Raw genomic sequence first — 14,417 nt, 5'->3', positions numbered from 1 at the left:
GTGTCTAAAAGAAATGTTTGAAACTATGGCTGTGTGATTCACTACACTGTGTGTTGTATTAGAGATACACGTGGAAAAGATAAACCAGTGACAGGTGAGGAGAATGATTAATGGTGTCTGACACATTTTGTTCTATGCATCAATCCGTCCATCTAAGCATGTATCCTCCTCCTCAGCATGGTCTCAGTTTCCGAGAGTGTTCAGGTCCCATGGGCAGGAGCACTCATCCGTTTTTGCCTCCATATCATTTTAACCACTTCCACTCATCCTTTAGGTCTATAGTTTCCAACCCACAGATTTGTCCCTAAACCCCTCACAATGGTAAGGAGTCCTACTATGAGGAGTTTCCTCCCATTAGGTACACAAGCAGCTATTCTCCACTGGAATAGTAAATGTGGGTGGCCATCATGGAATCTCCATTCTGGGTTCATTTACATTGCAGGATGTGACCCCATCATTATATGCTTTTCAGTATTTGCTTGGCTGGATTTGATATTTCATCATTTAGAAAATACACATATATCTAATAGATCCATTATAAATGAAATATAACTAAAAGCTCTGAAAAAAAGTATTGTTAATCTAGATCTTAAGCTTCTGCATTAGGGCTATGTAGAGCCTCTTTCATTGCCTATGGCATTTGTACTGTGTCTAGTGTGTCTGCACTAGTCCGTAGTCACTAAAACACTGGTGGGTGGTGGGATTTCTGTGCCGCTGTCTTGAGTTTCTTTATGCATTTCGCTCACGTTGGAGTTGGATCTAATAAATGTTGAACAGCTTTTACTGAAATCACTGCAATGCAGAAAAGTGAAAAGACGCCTGAGTAGATGGTGTGTGGGAGGCAAAGGTGGGCTGAATTTTCTGTGCTTGTCCGGTCGCTGATGATGGAAAGAAATTTCAAACCGGTCACGGAACTTGTGGTCAGTGTCGTTTAGTTGCATTTCCTGGGAAGGGAAGGTACACATTAAGGATAGGCGTGTGGAACTACTTCATAAGCTGCAGATCTGACAAAGAAAACTAAATTTAACTTTATATTTATGTTCAAATGTGCAGCCAGCTATAATCCAGTCAACAAGTAAGAGGGTGTTCTCTATGAACCAAAGAGTCAGTGGTTGGATCCATGGTACAGCCCTTGAGCTGGACAATGTGTCATTGTTGGCTATAAAGGGCTTTGAGTACCAATAGGTAGAAAAGACCATTTACAATGGGACGTGTGTCATGGCTGGGATTCATGGACACAGAAAACAGCAGGTAGCAGTTGTCTTTGTAAAAGGTTTTTGAACATAACTAGAACCTTGAAGCACATAGATACGGACAGACAAACTGAGGACCTCTGGTGGAAAACAGACTAGTTAGCATGTCTTGAAGCAGACAAGACAGACTGCGTCAACTTACGCGAGGAATACCATTATTTTTTATTATTTAACATAAACACTACATTTAGTTGTTTGTGTTCGGGCACATGTCCATGCTTGCTACAATACATTCGAAATAGAAAACCACTGAAGGCCTTAACATGACATAAAATTACCGTGTTAAAAACGTTCTTTATAGTTACTCAGTTCTCTTAATAAATTGTGGCTTCTTCTCAATTCTTTAATGAAACAAAGTGAAAAGACAGAAAAACAGAAGCTTTTCATCCGAATACGTACCGTCTCCAAGGGGATTGAACTTAAAAACAAAGAGTTGGTCCTATTTTCCCCTAAGTGTTGACAGCAAGTTGACAAAAACTAGTTAGGGCCACTCAATTTTACAGTGTATGCCTACTTTTATCATTGTGCATCACTTCTGTTTAGTGGGGAACAGTTTCAGCTTAAGTGTTGTCTCTAGCTTTGTGAAGCTCCCTGAAGTTAAGTAAATTGCCTCAAGTGGTTTCTTCGCAAAGTCACTACAACTTATTGCCCAGCACAGTCCAGCTTGACCCAAAATCTCCAGCCAAACTTTGAGCGCTCAAATTGCATTGTGAGTAATGTATGCGCGAGAGTTTATGGAAAAAGCTGTGATATATAGAATGCAATATCTCAGGTTTTGTTGCAATCATTATACCCTTGTCGTAAAAGTGAAATGCACTTTTTTAAGAGTTTGTCCCTCCTCCACTGAAATCGACCTTCCCAGGAAGAAAATCAATAGTCTAGCAAAAAATACAGGCACTCTTACTTGAAAACAACTTCTTTCTTTTTTTTTTTTTATTCCAAGACCAGCAAGAATGATCAACAGAGCTGCTATGAAAAATGTATCTGCAAATTTTATCTGCAGTGAGAGTGTTGCTATTGCCTCTGTGAAAAATTGTATAGTGAAGTTTTTTGGAAAAGAAGTTATTATTTTTTAAGAAGCCATATCTATTGAGTTTTACTGCCTCTTCCCCCCTGGTATCTATCTTGGCAGAGATATACTGGACTCTGCACAGTTCTTATGTTTGTCTTAGATCACCCTGTGCCAGACAATCACTTATTGTTATTGCTTTTGGGGACTCTTGAGAAGACACGCCGCACTGTGTGTTCTCTGCTCTATTCGTCCTCAGGCCAGCGGCTGTTTTACTACTCAGTGGAAATAGTGAATGGCATTTAGGAGATGCTGCTGGGCTCCCAGAGTTTCTACCTGCTGTGTCCTTCATCGTTACAGTAAAGAGTTACCTACTGAGCGGCAAGGTTACTTCTGAATGCGCCTCATGTAGCCTTGCTTTGAACTGAACCTTGATATGCCTGTTAACCAGAACCAGTTTTCTTTCCAGCCGAGATGGAAAAGTTGCTTCACCTCCTTTTCAGCTCACCGGAGACACTTTAGTTAATTTCCAACTTGTGTTTCGCTCTGCATGCCAGAGTTCATCTAGGTATAATTTTCAGCTTAATGAGCATGTCATCTCACCTCACTTCACGCTTACCTGTTAATTATGGGGCTACATCTCTTCTTGAATGTCGTCTCTGTAAAGTGTACGGAGGTACTGACTGCCAGTGCACAGTGAACAGTAGCAGATTTGCCATATTCATGTATCTCTAAGCAACACTTTTAACCCATGATTATCATGAAGCCCGTGGCTGGAAAACTTCTGCAGGAAAAAAAAAGAATCACAGATTCCCACAAAACCCAGAGGAGTCTCTTTCATGTGGTGTTTTAACAGTGTAACCCACATTCTGGTCGGCTGAGCTCACTTCCATATTTCATCTCATGAGTCTGCTTCCCCCTGCTGATGTGGTGAGTACACTCATTCTCGTAATGTCCTTCATTAGTTCTTGTGAATACGCACACTTTGAAACGGATGCAGTCAGCAACCAGCAAGGATGGAACAAACTGGAGACGACTGGAGGTCAGACTCCTTCACATCGAAAGACGGCTAAACTGTCTGCCTCCGGTGCCATGGCAACGGCATCAGGAACATCAAGAAAGCTTCCTGGGTCCCCTTGTGAATGACTTTTTCCATAAACACTCAGTGGGCAGGCATTGTTCAAACATCTGGATGCAGGCTGTCAGATGCGGATGTGCTGTATTTATTTAGGTTTGCCTAAATCTCCATGACATCGAAACATTGTGTAGACTGCCAGATCTTCTTATCCTGTTGGCTGTCGGTTCAGTGTGGTATAGCATCATTCTAGAACTACCAGAATTCCCCATTTGGGCCACCCAGCTAAAGATAAACCACTTTGGGTAAATGTCTCCACCAAAACTTCAGATGCCAATGGCATACACATGCAAAGTCAGCATGTGATCACCTCAAGAGGCAAGCATGCAGCCAGCCGGTTTAAGCAGAATGTGGAGTTTTAAACCAAAGTCATATTAGGGTTTACCTCCATGGACGCGGAGAAAATGGTGCTTGGTTTACTGCACATGTACACCATTAAAAAAAAACAAAAAAAAACACAGGCTGTTGGCTATGAGGCTGTTCTATGTGCCAATGTTTCTGAATGCTGGGTAATTTGGGCAACATGATGGTAGTGATAAAATGAGTTTCAGACGTGAAAGTCTGGTAAAGTTGGATATTGGCATTACGTCTTTTGGGAATGGGATGATAAAGCAGCTGTCTGTAGACACTCCGTGGAGGCGATTTTTCATTTATAACAAGGAAAATTCTCCAGTGTCCAACTGACAACCCTGGATTTACTGTATGTTGTTAGAAATGCAATATACCTGGAATAATAAATCTACAAGAGGTTTTATGATAATAATAATAATAGGGACAATAAGAATAGATTTAATTTAGAGAATGAATGAGAATAATATCTGGTCAAAACATTGAAATCCGGTAACTGAGATGGATGCATGAAAAGAAATGGATGATTGATGCTTTTGATTTGTGGTTAGAGATAATTTGTTCTTGGATAAAGCAAGCAAATGCTTGTTAGACCAATGGGAAGCCTTTCTGCATATTAAAAGGCTTGTAATGAGACTATAGCCACGTATTCCTCCTAACAGACAAAACTTTTGAACTCCTGCTGATCCTCATGTTTCTGGTTATTTCCCTAGGTACTAATCTGTACTTAGTACATACTTTTTTATAAACAAAAATGATAGTTTCCAATTGGAGCCAACTTTTTAGATCCCGAAATTCTTAATTTGGAGTTCAAATTTGAGTTTATGAACCAGATGGACACTGATTCTTTGTTAGTGGAACTGCAGCTCCCTCAGTGGTCAAACAAATTTCCCCTTTAATCACATTACACAGCCTCAAACAATGTGGAGTAAACCCATGGATTTTGGGGGGCCTTGGACCGTTGCCTCTGCCTGATTCTGCCAATTCAGCCTTGGAGGAGAAAAACAGTGACAAAAAAAGCATATCCAGTCTTTGCTGGAATCTAGTATTCCATTCCCATTTCCCACTTCCACATCATTTTTACGTTGGTAGGTAGATGTGGGAGATCTCTGATGAAGACTTTCCGAGATAAACGTGGAAAGGTGGAGATGTTGGGGAGCGTTGTTCAACAGACAGCCTGCGGATGGAGAGACAGAATGATGTGGATGAGGAGGAAATAGTAACATAGCAATTGATGATGGACTGATAGTGAAAAAAAATGGAAATAGAGCAACAACCCACATTTGCCAGAGGGGAACACATCATGAAGGGACAGATCTTCCTTATCGAACTTAAGCTTCATTTGTGTAGATACGTTACAAACATAAAAAAGAAGTTCTCATAAGTTTGACAATATTATTCGTAAAACTCTATTAGCTACAGGATGTGTTGTTTAGAACATAGAGCTATGGATACTTGAATTGTTTAGCTGCTAGAATTTATGCTACAGCATAAAAATTCTGTATCTTACTGTGTACTTAAGGAAGAAACAGGGTAGCATTTTAGCATGTTATTGTTCATCATATCATTCAAGTTCAAGTCTGATGGGACTATTTCATTTCATTTCAGTATTTTACATTTTCTACTTTTTTTTCTTTTTTTTTTTTTTTACAAGTGGCAGCCAGCTACCTGGTCCAAGAACTGCTCCGTATACTTAGCAAGGCTGTATAAAAAAATGAGTAGGGCATTGATGAAGGTTCTTTTCTGTGAAAAGCCACGGAGTATCTGCAGTGCCAGAAAGCTATTCAGCACCTCACCTCTGAGGAAGTGAGTCTGGAGTCTGGTATTTTGAGCAACCATAAAGTCAGAAAGTGGAAATACGCATTTTCCGCACAGTCAATCTTCATGTACTGCCTCACAAGGTAGAAAAAAGAAAGAAAACAAAAACTTTAAAAATAAATCAAATGTGTGTATTAAATTACTAAATCCTGCAAAAAAAAAAAAAAAAAAAAAAAACTTAATCAGGGATTCTGGGGGGGCCTTGGATGGAACCCAGAAAATGTCTAATAAGCACATGCATGAAGTAAGGCCCAGTCATGACCTGAGAAATGTTGACAAGTTGTTAGTTACAACGTCTTAAAGCAACCAGTGTTTCTGTATTATGCTTCTGGACAATATTCATTATTATAGCTCTGTTTTGGTCACCACCTGTTTTATGCTCACCGATTTATTGCAAACTATGTGTGTCAGTTGTTTGGAGAAGACGCATATGAGCACATGAACCTTAACATTCTATGATATTATGCTAATGCAACCCCACTCCTCTCTGTAGTTTAAAGACAAACGGTTTAATTTTAACCGCTCAACTGTTCCGCAGATATGTTCTTAAACCCATAATGTACATTCTCCTCATGCTGGTGGTGAGCTGGCAGTGACGTTCTCACAAAGCCTCTATTCTTTGGATAGTTTTATAACCGTTACAGCATTCATCCTTTCCAGATCGCCTTGCGGTTGGCTTCTGAGAGGCTTCAGTCTGTTTGTCTCTTACTTACAGGAGGCTTTATTTTCATTACTGGAAGCTGTAGTCTCAGATGCGTTGAGGCCTTTCAACAGGGGCGTATTTTCCTTGACAGTGGCTACTGTTTTCTTTTGAAACCCCTCACTCTCTCTGGTAGAGCTGCAGTAGCTGAAAGCGAACGGTTTCCCTCGCTGACTGACATTTCAGTAGCAATAAAATAAAATTAAACAAAAATCCCTGGTCGTGGAAGAAAATCCCGGCATGGTTCTCATTATCACTTGTGCTCTGCTGAACCTTTAATTTATGAGTCCAGCTTAGCTCTGAATGGACTGCTACACAGATGTTGCTGTTTTGTGAAAATGAATGCCTGTTGCATGTGATGTAGAGGGATGTAAATCATGTTCGGTGGCCTAAGTCGTCTAGTTCAGCCTCAAGTGGCTCAGCGAAGTGTCTAATTTCCTGCAGATGTGTGTAACCTATTTTAAAAATTAAGATACATGTCTTTAGTGAAGTGGGAAAATGGGTCACAAACTCATCCACCTTTGCCCCCATTACCTCTTTTACTCTGATTCAGGCTGTCTGTTTTTTATGGAACGGCACCTTTTTGTTCTTAAAAAATGATGGGAACTGTTTGGGCTGTTTGTCTCAGAAGAGTCGTCTGTAACTCAACTGGAACACCAGAGTTTCAGATCCAGTAACTGAAGCAGAGTTCAAAATGGTTAATGAGCATAAAACTATTGTGTGTTCAATCCATCTGTACTCAATTATTAAACGAAACGTAATGCCTATCATAATTAATATTATTAGCATTAATCTAGCTGTAGTACAAATAAAGGTAACTGTAGAATTGCGATAAAATTGCTCTGGACTGAAGACAATGTGCATGAACCAATGAACTAATGACCTGGATTTTTTCTCCTATTTGTACTAAAAGCAATGCTTTTCATTGGAGAGCCACAACTATGTCTAATTAGTGATTCTGGAGAGCCTCCAAACAGAGCTGGACTGTTTCCAATCTTTATTCCCAAATACTGTCTCAGTTTTTTTTTAACTATAAATCTTTATTATATTCTTTGGTGGACCAAACCTCTCTGATTAGTAAAACAATTTGGCAACTTGTCTGCTTTGGATTATGCTTCTTCCCTAATTTAAAACACGCGTTTAAACATAGTAATTTTCCTTTAGGGAAATTCTTTAGATCTGTGAAATAAATATCTGCATTTCCCTTAGTGCTACTAGTTAATAATGAATGGGAAAATAAACACTAATACTACACCCTTAACAGGTAGCCGTGTCTTCAGCAAAAAGTTAAAGTGTGAACTGCATGAACTGCTAAATTAAAACTGAATGGCTTTTTTAGACTGATGATGATGCTCCAAAAAGTAACTTCTTTCCTCTATAACTCAATTTAGTTGCTGAATTATTTGTGTGAGATAACAAATTACATTTATGAGATGTTCAATGTCCAAATATAGGGCAGAAAAATCACCTATTAGTTTCAACATAGTCAGGTATCTACTTGACTGCACCCTGTTTGGATTGTTTTTTACTTGTTACTCTTACTTCTACTCTTTTTTTATTATTATAACACGCTCATTAAAATTTTAAAATATGTTGAAAAAAAAAATTAAAAAGTCTGATTCTGTTTTGAATGCTGCAGTATTTTTGCTTTAAACAGAAGATATCATTTTCATACAGTTCCATGCAGTTTAGAAGCACAGGGCCGGTGAATTTATTGAGGTTGCCAAGCTCCCAAGACAGATGCACGGGACATGCATCTCTTAGGTGGTGTTCTGGTTTACATAGTGGAAGAAGGCAAGTAATAGAGTAAAAAAGGCTGGTTCACTTTCAGCGCCTGCCTCTAAATAACTGTCCTGTGGCTGTCCAACTAGCTTTAAGTAGTCACTCATTAGAAATGCTACTACTACTTACGTGACTTTTACCTCTCAGTGTTGCAAATCTAGATGGGTGTTTTTTTGCTTTTGCTTGCTATATGAATATGGTGTTTGTGCTTTTCAGACCCTCCCTAAAAGGCTTTGATCGTTCGCGTTCAAAGGCCAGTGCCCTTGGAGCACCTGGATCTTCCTCATGGTTTACGAGATTTAACTATGTGGCAGCAATGTTAATAATGGTTATTATTGGCTCGGAATGGGGGCATGTGAACATGGCCATTAGCTGCAAAACAGACATGGCAGAGAGGATTCCTGAGAGGTTAAGAGAGATGTGATAAAAAGCAAACTGTTTATTTGTGCTGCTTTCGAGGCATCAGATGCAAAAAAAAAAAGTGGAATTAATCTGCAATACTAATGGCTTCATATGTTACCACTTATCTCACTTTGTACTGGTGTTCCCACAAAATGTCAGAATGCAATCCTTATTCCTTGTGTGTCAGAAAATGAGTGATTTAGTAGCTCAGCGCCTATGGCAACTGACCTGACAAAACAAACACCGGTTGTTCCAGTAGTCAAAACGTCAGCAGCACCGTCTTGGCTTCCTGCCTCTTCTTTCTGCATCTAAATGGTAAAAACTTGTGTGATGGCCGAGCGGTCCCAGTGCAGGCTACCACTTTCACAGACTGATACATTTTAAAACTGTGCGGAACAGATTCCTGCCACATATTCAAGGAGTCGACCATATTAAACGTCTCTAATGACCCAGCTTAAACTTTGCTGTGTGGCAGTTTTGTAAGCGTGGCCCCTCCGGGTGCATTTTATTGCCACTGTAAAGTTGTTGCAGTTTCAGCTAATTGCATTTACTCGCTGAAACACATATTTCAAACATGGAGGACAGCACACTTCTACAGATGTTTATTTCGGTAATTAAAAGATCTTTGACACTGGCCCCTCTTGGTCAGATCTATTTATGGGGGTGAGACTCTGTAAATTGCAGTCATTCCAGAGATTCCCTGGAGGTCCATGACATTTGTCTTGAAAGAGAAGAGGCAGTGACAGATTTACATTCCAACTGGGATATGTAACAGGTTTGATGCAGATCATTTCTTTAAATGATCATAGTTTTTTTTTTATATTTTAATCACTGTGAACAAAGTTTGAGAGAGAAAGCCTTCTATGAGGGCCGCCGTGACTTAAGTGCTCGTTAAATTCTTTCATTCTGTGCTCAGCATCAAATTCAACACACTTATAGACAAAAAAACAAAAACAAAAAATGACAAGGCATCCCACTAGTGCCAAAGGTGCAAATTTAGGGCAACACTAGTAATGCATACTGATGTACAGTATGATGTAAACTGAAATATTAACAACTGAAATGGATATTATTAAGTAGCTTGTACAACAATAATGAAACTACACAGAAGTTTGTTGAATACATTCTTTAGCAAGTATTGGACATTATATTATTTTTCGAACTAATAGAGTTTTGGCGTTTCATATCAAGAAAAATGCTATTAACAAGAATGATTACTGCTTGACTTAATATGAAGAGCAAATTAGTTTTGTCTATGCCCTGAGTAGGTTCTTAGCAACATTAGCAATTATGTTCGGGGCAGTAAAATCAAAACAATGAGTTGAAAAATGCTATAATTGCTCAACAGAGCTGAGAGAAACTGCGGAATTGGGTGATTTTTCTCTGTGGGTTCATTATTATCAGTAGCCTCCATTTTGCAATAGAAACTCAATCGATTGTTAATATAAAAATATTGATTATAGGACACCTGAAAAGAGTTCTAACAACTATTTTGCAATTTTGTTCAACAAATTACTTTCTCTTGGCTGGTTTGATTAGGTGTTTAGGTTTACCAAGGCGTCGATCCACCGAAAAGAATTTAATTAGATTTTTAATTAAAAACTGTTTCAGCGTTACTTGAGTGAACAAATGCGATTACAGCAGCTTTTCCGCTCAGCTAAGAACACAACTGAAGACATCAGGTGTATGGGATTAAATGGAAACCATGGGCAGCCAATGTCTAATACAAGGCATCAGTCCAATAGTATTGTTGGACACAACTTCTGGTGTAGGAGTGATTTATGGTTACAGTGGAAGTTAAAAAGCGGTGACATGGCACATTGCGCTATATAAACATACAGTGAGTGGCAACACGATTCAGCTCACCTCTGCTACATTTCTGTGGCACACCACAGGACCAAGAGGTCAGCAGTTTGGCTTGAGCACAAAGATTCCCTGTTCTCTGAGATTTTCTATCCTCTCTGCCAAGATGACCTCTTCAGACCTATGACTGACTGTTGACTTTTTAACGTCGCTAGGCTTGCCCCTGCTGGGTAACTCGGCCTGACAGAGACCGTCTTTTAGCCTTTGACCACACATTATGACATAACGCCAAGTAATTTCCCTTCAGGGGCACATCACATTTCTGACACAATGGCTCTTTTGAGATTTAGGGGGAAAAATTCAACATTTACTGGTACAAATGAAGTGCAGGAGGTAGTCATAATAATAAACTCTCCAAAGAATCACATGCAGCTCAGTGGAGAGACATGAACCAGCAGAGTGGAGGTTTCCCGTAGGCGAGTCATCAGACTCCCCAAACCTCATGAGAAATGTGAGTGGGGGTAAGTGACTTACATTTTCCCCTCTTCTCATCAGCTACTGTTCAAGTACCGTTAAACAACTCATCCAGTAATTTAACCCTCATCTGCACTGGTGGAGCCTAGACCACAGGTAGAGTCTGGTTCTAGTGGAAAGTTGTGTAAACATGTGAACCCTGAACATTTGTCTTCAGGAACTCACTGCTACAGTCTTTTCACAGTTTCCTCTCACAGAGGAACTGCTTGCATGACATCGTTTTCTTTCCGTTTTACTACAAAGGTCCATGTGCTGATTCAAACCCCTTTGTGGAGTGGTAGCATAGTGGTTGCAACTTAGTTTACATTTTATCAGGTGTGTCAGTGAGTCACAATGAGTGTCCACCCGCTAGTCAGCCCACCAGATCTATTTGTCACCAACAAAGTGGATGTGAAGTGTCCTTGCATTGGTCGTAGAAACTATACCTGTTAAACTATATGCTATATATGTATTTGAAGGGAGTACAGTTCAGCTTTGGTGAAGGGGGATAGTTCTTCTTCTTATAGTCATTTACCTCCATTTATTTTCACACAATTATGCTTTGCCAAATACTCGACATCCATGGATGTAAATGGGTTGGATTCAGTCATTTTCTCAATTCATTCAACATTTGGATGAATTGATGAATCCAACATTTGGAGTAACAGCCCATTTGCTATACCACCACTCTAAATAATTTGTGTTATACTATTTGTATGAAAAACAAACTGCAACAATATTCATTCTTAGCTGTTTACATAGCTAATAAAAAGGAATATTGCAGTGGTATTCCTGTTTACATGCAGCTTTGTGTATTCTGTGGTTAAAACAGAAGAATTGTTTCATTCCTTCAACCACCTATTCGTTCATATTCACAAACTGTAGTCACACACCTCAAAGAGGCAAAAGGAAATAAGAATGGGTGCACTTCAGCTAAAAGAGAGTGGAGACTTTTCAGACCTTTCCAGCTATGCCCGCTAAGGTATTGCTGATTAGTGGTAATTAGCTAAAGACATTTCTACTGCAAAGGACATTTTTCAATTTACAAACACAAAGCACCACTGGCAACCAAACTATGAAGGAGCACAAGTCTTGTGAAGCACCCCACTGACTAAAATTTCTAGTCTCAGCAGGTAGACATTCAGCTGACATCACCGTTAAACTATGCTGATGACCCTGAAGGGGGTCTCCTGGTGGGATGATTGAGAAGGAGTTGAAGTAACTTCTGGCATCCTGCTTCCTCTGAGGCCATGTGTGATGACCTGTAGCTGCCCCACCGTCTGTCTGGGGAGGAGATCACATGAAGTGAAAAGAAACACACAGAGCAGCAGAATGAATAATTCCTGCCTATGACCCAGTCCTCCAAATCTCGGGATATTTTCCCATTGGATCCAGTGCCCCTGGGGAAAGGGCTAATCCTCTGAAGATTGATATGATTCTGGTTTCCTACGCTTCCGCTGCATTTCAGATCAAAGAGCCATTGAGTTAATGCTAGTGACATTCAGTTGCAATACTGAATCAGTGTTGTACTTTTCCTACAATATCTCTTGTGTTTCCAGCTATTTAACAGATTTTTCCTTGCACACAAATTGAGTTCTCATCAGGCTCAATTAAACCAACATATGGCAGTTATTACTGATTAGTATCTCCCTTTGGCTGGGCTAATTGGGGAGGTCTGATGGCACTCTACATTGGCCATTAGTGTTCAATAGGATTCAACGGGGCTAAAGCCTAACCTAAGCCTCTGCAGTGATTTATGCTATCAAATTAAGAGCGCCGGGCACTGGGACCAGTCTCAAAGCCTCCCTATACACTCTGGACTAAAGGCTGATAGATTCATTAGGCGCCAGTTCTTTTCATCTGTTTAATTGCCACCATTAATCAAAATTAAACCCCCACCACTGAGCGGAACCAGAAGGCAAAAGCGCTCACTTACGACTCCGCTTACAGCTTCTGTAAGAGTCTTCAGTCTCAGCACACCTAGACTGACCAAGGCTTCAGTTGCTTTAGACGTCCCCGTAATTGTTCCCTCTGGATTTTGCTGAAGTTGCTAATGGTCAGATAAGTGTTCAAATGTGTCTTTAGAGGATGAAGTCATGTATTTTCTCTGTGCTCCAGAGGTCACACTAGTGTGGTTGACAGAGTGGGGGTGTTGTTTTGGATGTCATGTCTGGAGTCTGCAATCCAGTCCTTCAGTCCTTCTGTCTTTCTGTGTCTGCCACTGAAGTTTAAAATACTGTTGCAAAACTGTGAGTGGATTTTCTTTAAGTCTGCTGGGAACATAGAAGGTCCTGAAAAGTAATAATGATGCTGCAGGCTGGAATAAGATGTAAGCGCACAGTTGACCTGACCTGTATGTCATTTATCATCGGTTTCTAAAGTATTATATACACCGATCAGTCACAACTTTAAAACTACTAACAGGAGACGTAAATAACATTTACTTCTTGAGTTGCCAAATTAGCCAGATCCCAAACTGATCAAATATCTGTGGGATTGTCCACAGAGACCCCTCCCCTCAACCCGTAGGAGCCAAAGGCCACCACTAACAACATTCTGTTGCCAGACACCACAGGACACCCTCACTCCCTGTGCATTCTCACTTTTTAAAAAACGTTTTAGTCCTTTTTAAATTAACAGTGGTTTGTTTCACTCCATTGGGGCAATTTGTTTTGGGATGTGTAACTCTGTTGTTACATTTTTGTTAAAGGTTAATTTTAGTTTCATTTAATTTTTCAGTTTTGAAATATTCCCCAAAGTCAGTAGAATCAATTCTTTAGGGCCTTTCAATATCTTGAAAATGTGCGTGGCAATCTGTGTAATACTTGTAGGCTGACTTGGTTGAAAAAGAAACATGATACATACAACAATCAGCCACATCATTAAATCCACTAACCGGTGGCGTGAATAACATTGATGATCTCATTAAGGTGTACTAGTCTGTGGGAAAACCTGTGTTCTATGTTACTTGCTTTTGTACAACCATCTGAACATTGATCCAGACCACCCAATGACAACAGCAAGGGGTTGTTCCTTGTAACCAGGTGCCATATGTTCCCTAAAGCCCCTTTGACACTGCACAAAAATCCAGCGTTGTCCCAGGTCGTTGTGGGTTCTTTTTGGCAGTGTGAAAAGGTTGACCCTGCACTTCTTCCCTGGTCAAATGACGTGGCAAGCGACCTGGGATTTTAGTGGCTCAGTTCGCCTGCCTGTAGTGTAAAAAACATCCAGTGTCCTGCTGAATTATCCAATGACATTACCTGATTTTGTCACTGGACAGCCTGTCAGACTGTCACTGTAAAAGCTCCAGGGCTGCGAGCAGCTAAAAAACAGTGCAAACTCCCATAAGATCAGTCTTCCTGTTGACCTCCCCGAGACTGATCTCTGAAGGCCAGAGAATTTCTTTTCCATTTTTTTCAATCAAACAAACCAAATGTGTAGTTACGTGATCTTTAATGGAAGTGCATATGGGAATTAGCCCTAGGTCATTTTCAGGAGTCATGTATAACTGTGACGTTGTCAACGCAATGATGTAATAGAGGGAGGAAAAAAAAACAGGTGCGCAGCTTTCACAGCTAAAAGTCAGACCCGGGACTGATGGCAGTGTGAAAGCACCCAAAGCGAGGAGGGTATGATCCTCGCTTTGGGTGCGAG

Source organism: Mugil cephalus, chromosome 8 (genome assembly GCF_022458985.1).
Source record: "Mugil cephalus isolate CIBA_MC_2020 chromosome 8, CIBA_Mcephalus_1.1, whole genome shotgun sequence".
In the NCBI taxonomy this organism is placed as follows: domain Eukaryota; kingdom Metazoa; phylum Chordata; class Actinopteri; order Mugiliformes; family Mugilidae; genus Mugil; species Mugil cephalus.
Note: the sequence above shows the minus strand (reverse complement) of the source record.